Genomic DNA, 18,863 nt, shown 5'->3' with positions numbered 1-18,863 from the left:
CCACCACCAATCTCCCACTTCTTGTGTTTTAGAGTTGTGTAGATCTGAGTACATTTGGAATTGGCTATATATCTGGCTCTACTGTTGGCTGAGATTTGAACTAGTTACTTATTCCTGTGAGCCTAGAATGTCTTATCTATATATTGAAAATAATAATGCATAGGTCATGGGGTTGGTAAAATGGTTAATGGGATATGTGTAATGCATTTTGCAAAATGACTATAGTAGATAATTTACACGGCTAGGAAGCATAGCAGCATGTAAAAGAAAAAACATATATAGGCATGAAAAACAAGAGACTAGAACAAAGAAAAGAAGGAGTTGGTTTGGAAATAACCAAATAATAAATAGATAAAAGAGAAACAGTTTTTCTTGGGGAAGAAAAAGATAACAAGTTCACAGTTCAAAATAAGATTCTGTCATTTGCCACTCACTGCATAATCAAAAGTAGAAACTAGATTACTACCACACCTGAGATCAAAATCACAGGTTTTCTTTTTACGTATCTCAGATATCTCAGACATTTCCTCCTTTCAGGAATCTCGTCTTGATGTCATCATGGGAGGAAAGCCTTTAAGAAAGTAGGAGAGTAGAGACCTTTGATACTTATCAGGGGAGGAGAAGGTAGACATGTTGTTAGTCAATTTTAATGGAATATTGAAAGGGGTCATTGTGTTTGTCCAATAAGGATTCATCTTTGTTGGCGACTTGTTTTCTTTCTTTAATTATTTTCATGCAGTGTTATATTATTATGAAGGGGTATAACTCTTCATCATAGTGAAATGGATGGGTAGGTACTGCTTTAAGGAAGTACTGAGGAAAAACAAGGAGACAATATCCACTCTCTACCCAGCATGTACTCATTGGGTACTTGTTCAGGTACTATGGATACACAGGTGAATGAAATATGATCTTGACATGGAAAACTGTTTAAGTTAAGTTAATAATGGTTTTAACTACCAATTCCCAAACTTGATGGCTTAAAGCAATAGCAACTATTTATCATTTTTCGTAATTCTATAGGTGACCTGGTGGTTCTTCTCCTGGTCTTTGTTGATGTGTCTTATGTGATTATAGTGAAATGGGGGCTGTGACTAGAGTCATCTGGAGGCTTACTTGGGATGCTGGGATGAATGGGCCTTTCTCCTTTTCCATATAATCTCAAGCCTTCTTCCTCTTCACAAGGAACTGTTCAGTGTCTAGCAGGTAACTGATCTTTCTATAAGGTGGCAAAAATCAGCATTCAAGGGGAGGACATAGAAGCTGCTGGTCTTAGAAGCTAAGTCCAGCATTGACACACAATCTTTTCCACTGCATTCTGTTTGTTACTGTGAATCAAAAGCAGAGGTATATTAGGAAATTGACTCTCTAAACAAACAAAAAAAAACCTTCCACTAATTTGTAACATTTGCTAATTATCCTGGTGTAAATAATTTCCTTGAAATCAGCCAGGGTAACATCAGTGAACACAGAACTGGGAAGAGATGAGTTCAATTAACTCTTGAAAGTTCATGCAAGCTGGCTACAGCATATCACTGACATATGCCAATCAAGGCTTGCAGTGTGGGAAAACTACACAAAGACGGGAACATCAAAATTTGAGGTTCATGAGGGCCATGTTGGGATACTATCATAGAAGCAAGTAGTCTAATGGGAAGGGTGATTCATAAATAGATCATTACATTATTAGCATTCAGAAGGATATGGTAAAATCTCATATTAAATGCACAATTAGGAGCACAGAGAAAATGAATGACTGTACCAGGGGATGTTAATGAAGATCCATTCACAGCAGAGATGATGATCAAGCTGAGTCTTGAACAATAAGTAGGAAGGAGTTAACCAGGCAAAAAGGACAAAACATCCAGTTAAAAGGGACAACATGTAGGAGTCCAAGAATTGTTACAATAAATTTACTGAGAGAATCGAAAAATATTTTCTTTTTCCTCATGTGATTGTAGTGAGTACATCTTGGCTATTGAAGTATTCTGTCTCATTGTTCATATCCACCAAACCTTAACATTTTGATGTCTAAATTATATCTCCTCCCAAATTTTCACACATAGAAGTTGCACATAATTCTTTGTCAGACCATATAGCTCACCTTTTGAAAGGAAATTTGGTTCCTGTCAGTAGAGGTTTCCTAGAGGGCAGAAACAGAAAAAAAGAAATGTCTCTGTGGTTAGATTATGAGGGTTCTTGAATGCAGTTTAATAAGTCTGGAATTTATCCTGGAGGAAATGAGAATCCATTGATTTCCAAAAAAAAAAAAAAAAATGGTTGCATGAATGTATTAATTTCTTAAGGCTGCTATAAAAATTTTTGATATTCTTTTTTTAAAGATTTTATTTTTAAGTAATCTCTACACCCAATGTGGGGCTCAAACTTACACCCCAAACCAAGAGTTGCACATCCTACTGACTGAGCCAGTGAGGCACTCCTAAAAACTCTGATATTCTTAATGGCTTAAGACAAAACAAATTTTTTAACCTAACAGTTATGGAGGTCAGAAGTCCAAAATCAGTCTCACTAGGCTAAAATCAAGGTGCCCATAGCGCTGTATTTCTTCTGGAGGTTCTAGGGAAGAATCTGTTTTCTTGCCCTTTTCAGCTTCTAAAATCCACCTGCATTCCTTGGTTCATGAACACTTATTCATTCACATCACTCTAACCTCTTGCTTCTATTACATCTCCTTGGACCCTTTTTATCTCCTTCTTACTGGGACCTTTGTGATTATATTGTGTGCTTGAAGGTAATACAGGATAATCTCCCCATCTCAAGATCTTTAATGCAATCATATCTGCAAAGTCTCTTTCCTTATAAAGTAATATTTACAGGCATTAGGGACTAGAATGTGGACAACTTTGGGGACACCATTATTCAACCTACTACACATGATAAGATTTATATGTTAGAAGTATCACTCCAGATCACATGCAGAGTTGACTTAAGAAGTATGACACAAAAGTTCAGGAAAATAAATTATGGGCTATTGCAGTTGTCCAGATCAAGTCTTGAAGCAAGATGTATCTATGAGGAGAGAAGGCGGACATACAAATTTCAAAGATGGCTAGGAATTGGGACTAACAAAGATTTCATGACTAGTAACGACTAAGGAGTAAAGGAAAGGTAGAACATCAATGTTGACTCAAATTTTTTACTTTAGTTAGGTGATTGTGATATAATTAAACCACATAGAATGCATGAGAAATTGGTCTAGGGGACAATTAACTCAGTTTGGATCATGTTGTTTGAGTAGCTCTTGGAACATTATGGTGGTGAGGCCAGAGACCATTGGAAATTCAGACCTGGAAATGCCATAAGAAAGAGATCATCCATGGAGAATACATTGATTAGGAAGAGAAGTTCAAGAATAAAACCCTAAAATAGAAATCAAAACCACAATGGAATACCACCTCACGCCTGTCAGAATGGCTAAAATTAACAACACAGGAAACAACAGGTGTTGGCAAGGATGAGAAGAAAGAGGAACCCTCTTGCACTGTTGGTGGGAATGCATATTGCTGCAGCTATTCTAGAGAACAGTATGGATGTTCCTTAAGAAACTAAAAATAGAACTACCTTATGATGCAGCAATTGGACTATTAGATATTTACCCATAGGATACAAAAATACAGATTTGGGGGGTACATGCACCCCAATGTTTACAGCAGCATTATCAACAATAGCCAAACTATAGAGAGACCCCAAATGTCCATCAACTGATGAATGGGTAAAGAAGATGTGGTATATGTATACAATGGAATATTACCTACCCATAATAAAGAATGAAATCTTACCATTTGCAATGACGTGGATGGAACTAGAATGTATTAGGCTAAGTGAAATAAATCAATCAGGGAAAGACAAATACCATATGATTCCACTCATATGTGGAGTTTAAGAAACAAAACAGATGAACATGTAGAAAGGGTGGGAAAAAGAGAAGAGAGGGAAACAAACCACAAGAGACTTTTAATGATAGAGAACAAACTATGGGTTGATGGAGAGAGGATAGCCTCAGATGTATACTGAGTTTCTACCGGTACTAGATCCTGTTGAGTCTAGGCATTAAATATGGTTTGATTCCTCTCTAGAAATAATTTTATTCCACAGGTCACCTTGAAAAAGGACACATTTATATGACCTATTATAATGTGTGTGTTTGTGTAAGAGAATAACAGAGAAGAAGAGAAAGACAGAGACAGAGAAGCAGGTAAGAGAGGTGGAGACAGAACCAAAAAGAAATAAGGAAGATGGAAGTGGGGGGTAAGAAGAAGCGTTCATGAGTTAATTGTTTCCTCTCATTCTGTTAAAAATATCTATACTTGAGAAACACAATAGATGATCATAGGGAAAGAGAAGATAAATAAGATAAAAACACAGAGGGAGGCAAACCGTAAGAGACTCTTAAATACAGAGAACAAATCGAGGGTTGCTGGAGGGGAAGTGGGGGCGGATGGGTTCAATGGGCGATGGGCATTAAGGAGAGCACTTTTCAGGATGAACACTGGGTGTCATATGTAAGGGATGAATCACTGAATTCTACTCCTGAAGCCAAGACTACACTGTATGTTAACTAACTTGAATTAAAAAAAAAATACTATCCTCTTTCTTTTCTCAATCCAGAAAAATAAAGTTCCGAGCTAACGTAGCAGCTCTTAACATTTTAATCATCAATTGTATGTGGATAGTAGATGAGAAAAAGTTGCCAAAACTATAATTGTCATGGAAGGGAGAAAGGAGTTTAGGTGGAGAGTATGTTAGGGACATAAAAGCCGGAGGTTGCACAGACCATGGCAGTGGAGCCAGGTTTTGACCCCAGTCAGTCTCTGAATCCTGAGCAGTGGTCTTAGTCACTCCACCACAGGGCCTTCCATCCAAAAGTTTTGTTAACAATATTAGCCCAAGAATAGACACAATGACGATGCAGCTACTTCTTCTGTCATCAAATTGGACCACAGTCGAGTGATCAGTTTGATCCCACCATCAGTGTGCACTCATGATGAGTATGTGGAGTTGTGGAGTAGAACCATTCTTTCCTAGATCCACAGATGTTTAGAACTTTAGGGTTATTATTATAATAAAGATAATCACTTTTTGTGATATGCTGCTGGATATTTTCCAGTATTCACTACTTTGGATTTTTTCTCTGCATAACAACCATAAGTGATATTGCCTCCAGTAATTTTTTTTTTTGTCTGCAGCATTTTTGTTAGATTTGGTTTCACTTTGCTGATTTTACAGAAATAATTTAGAAGGTTTTTTTCCTTTTCTATGCTCTGGAACAGTTGAAATAATATTCTAGTCACGTTTACCTTAAAACTAGGATAGAATTTACCTATAAAGCCATATGTTCCCAATTTTTAGCCATTATTTCTTTGAATAAGTTTTCTGCTTCTTTCTGTCTCTTCTTCTTCTGGGATGTGTAATGGGACATGGGCTTGGAGAACTACATAGGGGTCAGACCATCTTGAATCTCTGAGGAATCACTGGAAGATTTTGAGTAAATTCCAGACAGGATCCAGTGGGTGAATGCATACCCTCACAGCCATGTGGAAGCTGATCATGTGACTTGAAGTAGGTCAACAAGTTAGAACTCCATCATAAAATCTCAGTCAGAAGTAATGAGGGCTTGCATTAAGCCTATGACAGCATAGTTGGAGAGAGAAGGGTATGTAACACGTACAAATGATTGTAGGCTGATAGGCATAGAGTTTGGGTGGAGAAAGGGACTATGTATAGTAACTCCTGGTTCATGACCAGGACACTTAACTGGACCGAGCTGGACGCTGGACTGTGGTGCTATTGATTGGAATATAGGACCTAAGGGGAAGAGCAAGTTTGAAGAAAAATATGATGAATTCTGTTGTGAACATGATGAACGCTACGAGTGTCTGTGAGATGCCCAGTCATGGCTAACAGGCAGGTGAAAAATCAAGGCTGGAATCTAAAGCTGGGAATCTTTTGTGTATGGGTAGTGGCCGAAGTCACGGAGTGGTATGGAGCCACCGAGGGAAAGTATACAACTACGTTGTCCAATACAGGAGCCACAGCCACGTGTGATATTTAAATTTAACCTTGAATTAATTCAAATTAAGTAAAATACAAATTTCAGCTTCTCAGTTGTACTGGCCACACTTCAAGTTTTCAAAGACTACATGTGGCTTGTGGCTACTATATTAGATGAGCACAGATTATAGAACATTTTCATCATCAGAGAAAGTCCCGTTGGACACCACTGGTATACAGAGTGAAAAGAGCAGAGTTTGAAATATATCAGATTCCTGATATTACTGATATCTGGGTGGTCACTGAAAGAGCTTCAACCAAAACAAGCCAAGGAGGTGCCTCCACCCACTAATGGGCTGGGCACGACCTGCTTTCGTATGCTACCTCTGATCTCCAAACTGCCCTGTAATGGTGGTAATACTAATGATTTCTGTTGAGGCTTGTTAAGGTTAATTTTCCAAAGACCCAAAGCTGGTAAGTGGCAGAGCTGGAATTGTAACCCAATTGTCTTTGACATTCCAAGTCCAGTGATTTTTCAATTGCTCTAGGCTGCCTATCCTAGGAAAACACAGAGACAGTGGTGCCAGGAAAAAAGTCAAAGAAGGGAATCTTGCAAATGAGTGAATGACAGATGCCACCATGAGTTCAGGTAAGGTCAAGACAGAAAATTATGAGTAAAGTCAGGTTATTCATTGAATCGGGCAACAAGAAGGTCATCACAAATTTTGTTGAGAACAAGTTCAATATAGTGTAGGGGCTGAGCCCTATCAGAGCATACAGTACCCATGTAGAACAGAAGCCAGTTTAACGTGTCCTTTTAAGAAGTTAGATTTGGAGATTCTTCTTGATAAGACATTTCAAGTTTTCGTAAACTACATATTAAATTCCCTAAGACTGCATCTCTCATCTTTGGAAGAGTCAGAAGAGACTGAATCTTATAATGTACTCCTTAATCCTTAGTTTCCAACTGAAACCTTGGTCTGGCCACTAAACTCTCCAAAATTTTCTCCCCCACCCCCACACCAGTCTGTGAATGCATTTGGAAATATGTACCTTGCTTACCTAACCGGGATATTTGGGCATCAAATGATATAATATATTTGATAGTGAACTGTGAAGTGATACATAATATAATATGCTGTTCCCAACCTATCAGGCAAAAATAATATTTAAACTCCACAGATTTACCCGGAGAGTTTTACGCATCTAGTGCACATTTTCATTTAAAGTTACTAGCTCTATATCTCTGGAGAAGAATAGAAAAATGTATGAGCCTGTGTTGACTTTCCCCAACCCAGCCTTCCAGCTTGACACTTGATTTCTTGAAATTAAGGTCCATGCGTTCCTGTAGCCAGTTCTGATTTAATCTTTATGCCCTGACTTAAAACTCCACCAAACCTGAAGAAACTCCTTAAGATGCTTAAAAGAAAAGAAAAATGATTCAAACTTCCTATCTAAGAAAACGCAAGAGTTTACAAGATAGGCATTTCTAATTATTTTGTTAACTAGATAAATACTTCTATCTAGAAGCTGAAAAGTTTGTGAAAAACCTAACCTTAGTTCCTGAATACGCAAATCCCATTGATTACCTTAACTGGAGAACGCCTCAAAGTCTGTTTTCTTTTGAGCTGTGCTGGCCACTGGAGGTCAGAGTGTTTGTAGGGACTGCTGTGGTTTGACTAAAGTGTGTACAAGCAGGGGAGGATGTGTATTTGTCACCAGACCATGAAAGACCTGGAAGGACTTCATGTGCTTCTCTGGACCTGGACTCAGGAGCTGAAAATATTTTCTGCCCCCCAAAATAGTGCTAGGCTCCTTAACTCCCAGGCTTTGAACACACAAAAACATTTCACTACATCTATCCCAGCTATGTCTGAAGCATCTACAAGGAGAATCCTTAATATTTTTGGTCAGAATAAATCAGAGAAGGAGTGTAAATTATTTTGTCAACAAAGTATTTCTTAGTATCCTCTGGAGCTTTTCTAATTAGCCTCAAGGCATACTGAGCTCACAAGAAGTTTACTGGAAATGTCAGTTATTAAATAGACATTTTACCGTAATTGAATGTTAGTGTCACACAGTTCAGACCACAGGCCCTGGCAGCCCAGAGAAAGGCTTGCTCGTAGCAAACTGTGCACTGACAGGAAGCGAATTTCTCAGTGGGTCCCACCACAGTGCTTTGGCCTTAACTTGTAGGAGAGAAAAATTATCAACCACCACCCAGCTATTGCCACTGAGTTGCTGTCGTTGAAATAATACTATGAGGGTCAGGTAAACTATGAAAAAAAAAAACCCGGTGGGATTTTTAAAAACTCATTAAATTTTTTTTTTTTTTTTTTTTGCTTGAGGTTTATCATGTTACAGATAAATGGCCAAAGTAAGGTACAGAGGAAAATCCCTAACCCCAGTTGTTGGGGTTAAGCCATTGACTTGGACTCTGTTTACTGATATTTTAGCAAAAATGATATGAAACTCCTCTGTTTTTCAAGTGTGTGGGTTTTTTTTTTAATTGAGATAAAATTGGTATATAACATTATATAAATTTCGGGTGTATATCATTATAATTTGACATCTGTGTGAGCTACAAAGTGATCACTACCAAAAGTCTAGTTATCATCCATTGCCATATCATTGACCCCCTTCACCCATTTTGCCCACCTCCCAACCCCCTTCCCCTCTGGTGACCATCAATCTGTTCTCTGTGTCTATGAGTTTGTTTTCGTATTGTATTGTTTGTTTAGATTCCACATATAAGTGAAATCATACAATGTTTCTTTTTCTCCATTGACTTATTTCACTTAGCATTTGTCTGTCACAAATGGCAAAATTTCATTATTTTTAAAGAATGAATAGTATTCCATTGCATATATCTACCACATCCTCTTTATCCATTCATCTATTGATGGTCATGTAGGTTGCTTCAGTATTTTGGCTATTGTAAACAATGCTGCAATAAACATAGGGCTGTGTATACCTTTCGGAATTAGTGTTTTTGTATTGTTGGGATAAATACCCAGAAGTGGAATAGTTGGGTCATATGGTGGATTTTTTTGAGGCATCTGAATACTGTTTTCCATAGAGGCTGTGCCAATTTACATTCCCAACAACAGTGCACAAGCATTCTCTTCTTCTCTACAATCTCTTCAAAATTATTTCTTGTCTTTTTCACAATAGCTATTCTAACAGGTGTGGGGTGATATCTCATTATGGTTTAGATTTGCATTTTCCTGGCTAATTAGTGAAGATGAACATCTTTTCATTTGCCTATTGTCCATCTTTATGTCTTCTTTGGGAAAATCTCTATTCAGGTCTTCGGCCCATTTTTTAATTGGGTTGTTTATTTTTTTTAATTTTTGAGTTGCATAAGTTCTTTATATATTTTGGATATTAACCCCTTATCAGATATAGGATTTGCAGATATCTTCTCCCATTTAGTAGGCTGCCTTTCTGTTTTGATGGTGGTTTCCTTTGCTATGCAGAAGCTTTTTAGTTTGATGTAGTCCTGTTTATTTTTGCTTTTGTTTCACTTGCCTTTGGAGTCAGATCCACAAACACATCACTAAGACCAATGTCAAGGAGATTGCTGTCCATGTTTTCTTTTAGGAAATTTATGGTTTCAGGTCTTAACATTCAAATCTTGAGTTTGTGTACGGTATAAGATAGTGGTTTTGTTCCATTCTTTTGTATCTTTTGCCGTGTCCAGTTGCTCCAACACCATTCATTTGTGGTTTTAAGTTACCATCGAAGGACCAAGAGTCTATATCAGGTTGAGGTTGCTGACTCCCAGACAAATTGTCATCTCTGCCCAAGATACTATGCCACCATTGTGTGACACTGCTGCAATTGTTGATCAACTGCTATACTTCCTGAGTCCTAGTGGTGAGATTGATTTATGAAGTGATGCTTAATTAGCCCTTGTGACCATGAGGCTTCTCCCCTTCTGTTTAGGGCTCATTCTCTTCTCTATGCCCTTGGCCCCATCTCTGGTTTCCTCAGGATCCTCTACAGATCATTCCTTTGACCCTCCATATGTGCTCGGTCTCCTCCATCTTTAAAAATACAGAGAAAAAGCAAATGAACAAATGATTCTTCTACAGGTTTTCACTCATTTCCATTAATAGTATCTATCTTAAATGTCAAACCCAGTGACACCATTATCTAAGGAGAAGAATGTTTCTTCTTCACTAACCAGACCCTATATCCACTGTACTAGTGTATTCCTATATCAGAGATGAACTCTGCATGTTTTAATAGCCTTTGAGTAATAAGTTTACTTGACCTCATGTTAAGTGAGCCCAGAGGGCAGACTTAAGCTTTTCCTTGATCCTACTCTGCCTTGCCTTCTTACCTCGTGGCTCGAAGTCCCTTCTATGACTGGTGATCCATCATAAAGCCCATATGGACCAGAACTGCAAAGCCTTGATTAGTTCTTACAAGTCCTCTTTCCCTAAGATTCAGGTTTTGCCTCTGGTGGGAATTCCTGTTACAAATGGACAGATTTCCTGGGGCACACTACTGTCAGACTGACTATCACGTGTCACACATAGTGTAAGTTCATATGATATGTCACATCATATATGTCATATCATCAAAATAGAGAGTGAAATTCACTACTATGTGCCTAAAGGTATTATTAAAAAGAAAATAGTGTTGGGACTTCATTAATAATTTTTTTTCCTAGGCAAATTCCCAGCAAGGGAATAACAAGCTTTAGCATTCATAGAAGCTGCAATCTTTTATCTACCCTTGGTGGGAATGTTAGATATGAATGGCTGAGCTTTTGCCAATTTAAAGAAAAACTTTTACCCTGGTTTCCTTTTTGGGAGCCCTATTCTGAACCCTACTTTGAAGTTCTTTTTGGAAGGGAGCTTGGCCAACCTGCCTGGCCATTACCAGTCTTCAACACTAGATAAAGCACTCTTTTAAGTCAGGCTGACCCTAGAACCGCAATGTAACCACTTACCTGGCTCTTAGCATTATGATTGCCAGGTGACTCCTGTGGTCTGATGACCAATGGGTTACTCTTGGCTTCCCTTGCATGTTGAAGTCAGCTTGGACTGCATCTGCATTTATCATGCATGCCTCTTTGTAATTATGATTTTGGGATGCTGGCTGCCTGTATATCAGGGCTTATTCATAAGCTAACTTGGTCTCCAAAACCTAGGCCTGTATCTTTCCAGTTTCGTCTCTTCACCACCAGCCCAGTATGGGGGAAACACCATCTAGATATGATCATTTCGTCTTCCAGATTCTGCTCTAAATTTGAAAATGTGCAGAAAGAAAAAAATGTGCATAGAGACACTTTAATAAGCAAAAGAGAGTTCAGTGTAGGCATGAGATGGTTATTCACTTAGAGAAGACATGCTATTATCTGTTAATTTTTAAGGAGTCACTAATAACATTAATACAATAATAGCAATGAATCTAGTAAGTTACAAGTGCCATATAACTAAAATGCATTATCTCATTTATTTTTACCACATCCTATGCCGTATCCATATTTTCCTTGTTTTATAGAAGAGAAACCCAAAGAACTAAGTCACTCTATCCAAGCCATAGTCAGTAAGTAATGGAACCAAGGCTTGTTTCTAATTCTGTTTAGATTCTATTATGTAAATGAGTTCTTCACTTCTATACTCCAATTCTATACTGTAATTCCATCTTAAGTAAACAAGTGAAGTAGAGTCCTAGCAAGACATGATGATGGCGGGGTAAACAGAGCCAGTTAAATCTCAGCCTGTGAAGTTTGCATTTGATCCCATAGGTAATAGGTGGTTACCACAGATTTTTGAGCCTGGGGTTAATGTGGTAAAATTCACTTTATAGTAACTGGCTATTGATGGACAGGAAAGACACAGAGATGAGTCAGAGGTATGAAGACCATCTGAAAGTCTATTACAAAAAGATACATAAAGCCTCCATGAGAAAATAGTAAACCTTCATATTGAAAAAATTACTAAAAAGATCTAAATAAATGGAGATATATCCTGTGCTTTTAAACATTTATAGACAAGAAGACACACCATTTTAAATATATCAACCTTTCACAAGTTAATCTATCGAATCAATAAAATTTTAACTGGTATCTCACAGATTTTTTTCTAATGGATCTTGATGAATGGATTCTAAAATGAATATGGCAAGTTAGGGCCAAGAAAAACCAAAACACTGATAAAGAACAACCACCAGATGGGTTATAAGATATCATGACTTATAAATATATAATAATTAAGACAGTGTAGTATTTGTGTGTGGTAAAACAAAAAGACCACTGGCATGAAGAGAGCCAACCACAAACTAAATGATATATGGGAACTTGGTATTACAGAGTTGGCATTTCAGATCACCGGGGAGAGGTGCGGTTGCTCAAGAAATGGTGCTGGGACGATTGCTTACAAAGGAAATAGGATTCTTGTCTCATACTATACATGAAATTTTGTCTCATGTGATTTAATGGCTTAAATATGAAAAATAATGATTTAAAACTTTAGGAGAAAATATAGGAGAAACTTTTATCACTGTGTGGTAGGGAAGAATTTCTTAAATCTTAAATTTCTAAAATAAAAACATGAAGTATTTTAGAAGAGAATGATATATGTGACTACATAAAACTTAAGAACTTCTGTTCATCAAAGAAGGTGAAGGGATAGACTGTAACTAGGAAGGAGTAGCTAGCTGTAGTATTACCAACAAGGCATTAGTGTCTCAAATATATAAAGCACTAAAATTGGTAAGGAAATAACTACTCACTTAGTAGATGAGCACAATAGAAAAGTGGGTATTTGGCAGAAGTGTTGAATAAACATATATATATATTATAAATATATTTATATTAACATATTAATTAATTTTATTATTAACATTATATTATTTATTATTTATTAATATATATTAATATATATTATGTATAAGTGTTGAATAAACATGTATGTTATATATGTGATATATATATCATATATATCATATATATATATATATATGATATATATATATGAAGGGTGCTTAACCTCATCACTAATATGAAAAGGCAAGTTAGAAGTGTAATCAGATATCATTTTACTTCTAATTTGACAAAAATTAAGAGGTCTGATGGTACTAAGTATTAGAATGTTTATTAACACTGTATTGGAGGAAGCAGCATAATCACTTTGAAAAGCAATTCTGCATTGTTTTGCAGAGGTATGTATATTCTTTGACCCATGAGTTATACTCATAGGCATACATCTTAGAGAAGTGCTTCTCAGGTTTTAATGTTCATACAGATCATCTGGTGATCTTGATAAAATGCATATTTGCATTCAGAACTCAGAAAAAGATTATGTTTTAAAAATCCATAATTGGGCATTTTAGAGAAACTGCAAAATACTGTTAATTCATTCATTGAACAAATACTTATTGAGTTGAACACTTGCTATGTGCCAGATAATTTTACAGCATTAAGGACACAACAATCAAAAGAAAAAAGGAAAAGCAAAACCCTCCGCGTGGATCTTATATTCTAGTGTGTGTGTGGTTGAGGAGGGAGCGTTAGACACAAAATAAATAAATAATTAAAATATACAGTATGTCTGAAGGTGATAAATTCTATGTAAAATATTTAACAGAGAAAAGAGGTAGGGAATGCTGGAGGGGTAGTCGTTGTAATTTTAAATACAGTTATCAAGTAAAGTGTCCATGAGAGCCTGAAAATTGAGCAAAGGCACAGAAGAGGTGAATAAATGAGTCATGTTATTATCTGAGAGATGAATGGATAGATACAGGCCCTGAGGGATAAATATGCTTTGTGTGTTGGATGGATAGCAAGAAAGTTAGTGTGGCTAGATCCAAATGATTAAGGGGAAGAGAAATAAGAGATAAAGTCAGAGAAGTGCAGGGTGCCAGATCATCTAAGAGTTGTGCAGACCATTGAAATGACTTTGGCTTTTACTCAGAGACAAAAGAAAAGCCACTGGGGGCTTTTAAGTAGATAAGTGATATTATCTGACTCAGAGATAACAGGATAACAGCATCATTTTTAAAATTCTTTTAATGTTTATTTAATTTTGAGAGAGAGAGCGCTCAAGTGGGAGAGGGACAGAGAGAGGGAGACACAGAATCTGAAGCCAGGCTCCAGGCTCTGAGCTATCAGCACAGAGCTCAGTGCAGGGCTCCAAACCACAGACTGCGAGATCATGACCTGAGCTGAAGTCAGACACTTAACTCACTGAGCCACCCAGGTGCCCCCAACATCATTCTTGTTACTATGTTGAGAATAAATGCAATGGAGGGAGGTCAAGTATAGAAGCAGGGAGAACAACTAGGGAGCTATTGTAATAAGCCAAGCAAAACATGATGGTAGCTTGGAGCAGTATGGGTGGCAAGAAGTGTTTGAATTTTGTATAAGTTTTGAATGCTGAGCTGATGGAATTTCTGGAGAACTGAATGTGGGGTCTAAAGAAAATTATTACTTTCTTTTCTAAGATCATGGAAAAGTAGTGTTGCCGTTTAGTGAGATGGGGAAGACTGCTGAAGAAACATGTTGGGGAAAGGGGTGAAAATAATGTACTCAGATTTGGGCATTTCGTATTTGAGATATTTTAAGAGAAGCCGTTCAGTAGACAATTGGGTATGCCAGTCTAGAGCTAGAGAGGTTTGGATTTGAGATATACTTTTGGGGTCATCATCATGTAAGTGCTATTTGTAGACATGAGACTGGCTGAGATCTCCACCACAGGGGGTGACAGGAGAAGGAGTCTGAGCCTTGAGCATTCCAATATTTAAAGTAAATATCTTAAAGACAAATATAAAGAAAAGACAATTTATCTACAAATGATCAACAGTTGGACTTACAGACAGCTTTTCAAGAGCAAAAATGGAAGCCAGAAGAAATGGAGTAAAATCTTTAACGTGATACAAGAAAGAAAGGAAAATTATATTTTTAGAATAAAGATGAAATAAAGACATTTTCAAGAAAAGCTGAGAGAGCTTACCACCGTTAGACCACTCTTAAGTAAATGTCTAAAGGATGCATTTCAGGAAGTAGGGAAGTGTTTCTCAGAAAGAACATCTGAAATGAAAGAACAATAGAATGAGTGGGGAATAAAGGAAGCCCCCAGTGTGGCTGGCAGCTGTCTCAACAATGATACTTTAGACACCAACCCATTTGGATGAAATTGGAAATTGCTTACATGGTATATTAGAACTGGTCATTTTTAGAGACTAAGCTGCTGAGAATGTAGATTTCTAATTGATCTTAAAATCAATCCCCTCTTACTGTCTATCTTTAGCATGATAAGCAAAATGTTTATGCGGCCTTTAGATGTTATTACTCATTAGCGTTACTTAAATAAGCAAATATAATTTATAGGTGTTTTTCTTAATAAATGGATGGGAAATTTAAAAATAGAATTTTTAACTTAAAATTTTAACTAACTTAAGCTCCCTTCAAATCACTTGCCTGCTAGGAAAGAATTTTTTTTTAAGCTTACTTATTTATTTTGAGTGAGAGAGACAGCACATGAGAGAGGGGCAGAGAGAGAGAGAGAGAGAGAGAGAGAGAGAGAGAATCCCAAGCAGGCACCCGCTGCCAGTGCAGGGCCTGATTCAGGGCTTGAACTCATGAACCATGAGATCATGACCTGAGCCAAAATCAAGAGTGGGACGCTTAACCAACTGAGCCACCCAGGTGCCCTGGGAAAGCATTCATATAATAAACTGTGTGCCTATTCCAAGGGGGAATTTGGAAAATTCCTGTAAGGCAATAAATAAGAAAAGGCAAGTAATGATCCATACATAATTATCTACATGGGTTAGATAATTATTTACTATTTCAGGAATGCGATGTTTTGGGTAACCATTTAAATACACCAGTAAATGCCAGGTTAAGATCTTGAAAAAAATTGCTGATAGATTAATAAATTGTATTAATGTTTTTGTCAAAAGAAAAAAATTACTAGTGAAATTCCTTACATTGACTAGATGAGAGGAGGAAAACCATTTAATCAATATTAAACTTTGTTAAACTTCACCACTGATCCAACTTTTCTATGTAAAAACTTCTTAGCTAACTAAAAACAAAAGAAAATTCTTAGAGAGTACACTAAAACCTTAAAATTAGTATAAGCTTAAGGATACCACATTCAACTCATTTCTATTATAGTTAGAAAAAATGTCAAGATGCCTTGTATCGTAGTTCTGGTTAATTCTGTACTGGAGAGCCTATGCAATGTAATACCAAAGTAAAAATATGTGAGACACATAACTGTTATCAAGAAAGACACAAGGCATTATTATTTATATAATATGTATGATAGTCTATATAGAAACTTCTAGGGAACCAATAAAAACATTATTAGAATAAACTGGAGAGATTAAGAAGGGGTGTGAGTCAACATATAAAAATCACCAGCTTTTAAAAATTCCAGCAGGGAACCCTGGGTGGCTCAGTCGGTTGAGCATCTGTCTAACTCTTGATTTTGGCTCAGGTCATGATCCCAGGACCATGGAATCAAGCCCTGAATCAGGGCTGAATCTAGGAATAAACCAGATAAACAATATGCAAGATATTTAAGAAAAAAACTAATAAAATTTATTGAAGAAGACCTTATATATTTAAAGTAAAAAACATATACAACATCTGAGAGTGGTAAAAGATGTCATTTCTATCCCAGTTACATTGTGAATTTGAGAACATCCCAATCAAAATCCTAAAAGAAATTCATCAGCTAATTCTAAAATCAATATGGAAAAATAAATGCACGAGAATAGCCAAGGAAATTTAGAAACAAGCAAAATGAGCAAAAAAATCATACCCCACCAGGAATCAAAATGTATATAGCAAATCTCTGGTACTAAAAATAGTATGGTATTCAAGTAGGAAAAAACCCAAGATCAATAAAACAGGATTGAGAGTCCACTAATGAGCCTGTTGTATATATGAGACAACTAACTATTCATTTAAAAAAATACAATAAAATTATATCAACACCTAATACTATTTATTAAAATGTCCAGGTGAATTAAATAAAGCTGAAAACTATAAAATATTAGAAGAAAATATAGGAGGATATGTTTATGACTTTGTGGTAGAGTGAACTTATTAAAGTAAATGTGTAAGTGCATTAAGAATAAAATATAAATTATTTTTCAGCGCATCACCAAACTTTTGAAGAATACAAAAGACCACACCAAAAAAACCCATAAAAGACAATGACAAGGAAGAAAAAGTATATTCAGCATACCATAGACAAATGAACAATATTCAGAATTTATAAAGAGCTAATGATAATATATAAGGAAAAGACAACTAATCCCACTGAAAGAATATGAAAATAATTCACAAAGGAGGAGTTACAAATGGACCATAAACATACAAGATGACTCTGGTAATCAAAGAAGTGTAACCAAGAATGACACTCATTTACTGCATTGGAACATGTTTTAAGTTATGGATAAGTTAACCCTTTTTTCCCCACAAAATAATATAATGCAGTTAAAAAAAACAATGGAGAGGTGCCTGGGTGGCTTAGTTGGGTAAGTGTCCACCCTTGACTTCGACTCAGGTCATAATCTGACGGTTCATGGGTTTGAGCCCTGAGTCTGGCTCTGCACTGACAGTGTGGAGCCTGCTTGGGATTCTCTCTCTCCCTCTCTCTCTCTGCCCCTCCCCCCAAATAAATAAATAAATAAATAAATAAATAAACACTTAATAAAATGGAATAAATCTATGCATATCAATACAACATCTTTTCAAGAAAACTATTACTTAAAAAACCATCTGATGATGGGCACATTATGTTAACATTTTGTAAAACTTACTCTCATATGCATGTATGGATATGTAGAAATACACTTTATTAGTTGTGGAAGCAGAGCGTGAGATGGTGGTTTTTCTTCAAGCAATTCAGGGAGAAGAGGAGTGAGAGGAGCATGGTAGGACAGGGGGAGAAGATGACTGTGGTCCTGACTGGAGACCAGTTGCTGATTCTGCAGGGGTGCTCCGAGCACAGAGTGCACCAAGGTGGGTCCTACCTAGAGGCCATTTGCATACCTGTGTCTGTCCATTATTGACCAAATGTGGCCTCCCCTGATCCCTCAGGCTTCTGGGGAGTACTCACTCACAGCACCTGTTTGGCCAAGGGCAATTGTCCAGAGAAAAGGGAAGCTGAGTTATTATCAGCCAGCTCCAGCAGCAGAAGGAAAGGGGATCTAGGCTGGGCAGCAGTTGCATTTATCACACATGTGCACACATATACACACAGGCACACACATGTACACACACACACACACATGCAAGCAAGAGACTCAAGGAATTCACACAAAACTGGTCAAATGGTGACTTCTAGTGACAGGCCCCAGGGTTGAAGGGTGTTGTCAAGGTGGCTTTATGTTGTTGTTGTTGTTGGTGGTGGTGGTGGTGGTGGTGGTGGTGGTGTGTGTGTATGTGTGTGTGTGTGTGTGAGAGCGAGAGAGCGAGCAAGCATGCACATGAGAGAGGGGCAGAGGCAGAGTATATTTGTGTTTTTTTAAATAATCACAATACGTCATTGTACCCATGCAATTAGAAAATAAGCTTTTTAAAAAGAAGCATTTTACTTTGTCACATAGAAAAGGACTCCATTATCCCACTCCTTCAAGCCTTCCTTGACTTTTTTATAGGTACTACAAATAGAATTTATTCGAGGGAACCACATTAAGATGCCAGTGAGCTTTTTTGATTCTTGAATTTCATAAGTCAAGACAATTACACAACAGTCTTTCTTAGGCAGATGTCATCTCAATTTTCTATTTAATAATAATGTGATCATTGACAGACTAATTTGTGAACTGTGAGAAACATATGCATGTATTTAATGAAACAGAAATCCAGTGAC

The 18,863-nt window shown here is 36.9% G+C and overlaps 1 long non-coding RNA gene across 1 annotated transcript; it reads right to left on the bottom strand.

Moving 5' to 3' along the window:
* Window positions 1-1,048: 1,048 nt before the first annotated feature.
* Window positions 1,049-2,145, bottom strand: LOC122240114. The gene is made up of 3 exons (XR_006219452.1): window positions 2,105-2,145; window positions 1,763-1,815; window positions 1,049-1,328 (listed from the first exon to the last, which is right to left on the bottom strand). It is a non-coding gene; the product is annotated as an uncharacterized LOC122240114 (long non-coding RNA).
* Between the last annotated feature and the right edge of the window lie 16,718 nt (window positions 2,146-18,863).

This window comes from Panthera tigris, chromosome B4, assembly GCF_018350195.1.
Source record: "Panthera tigris isolate Pti1 chromosome B4, P.tigris_Pti1_mat1.1, whole genome shotgun sequence".
NCBI lineage: Eukaryota > Metazoa > Chordata > Mammalia > Carnivora > Felidae > Panthera > Panthera tigris.
Note: the sequence above shows the minus strand (reverse complement) of the source record. Positions and strands in the feature narration are given on the sequence as shown.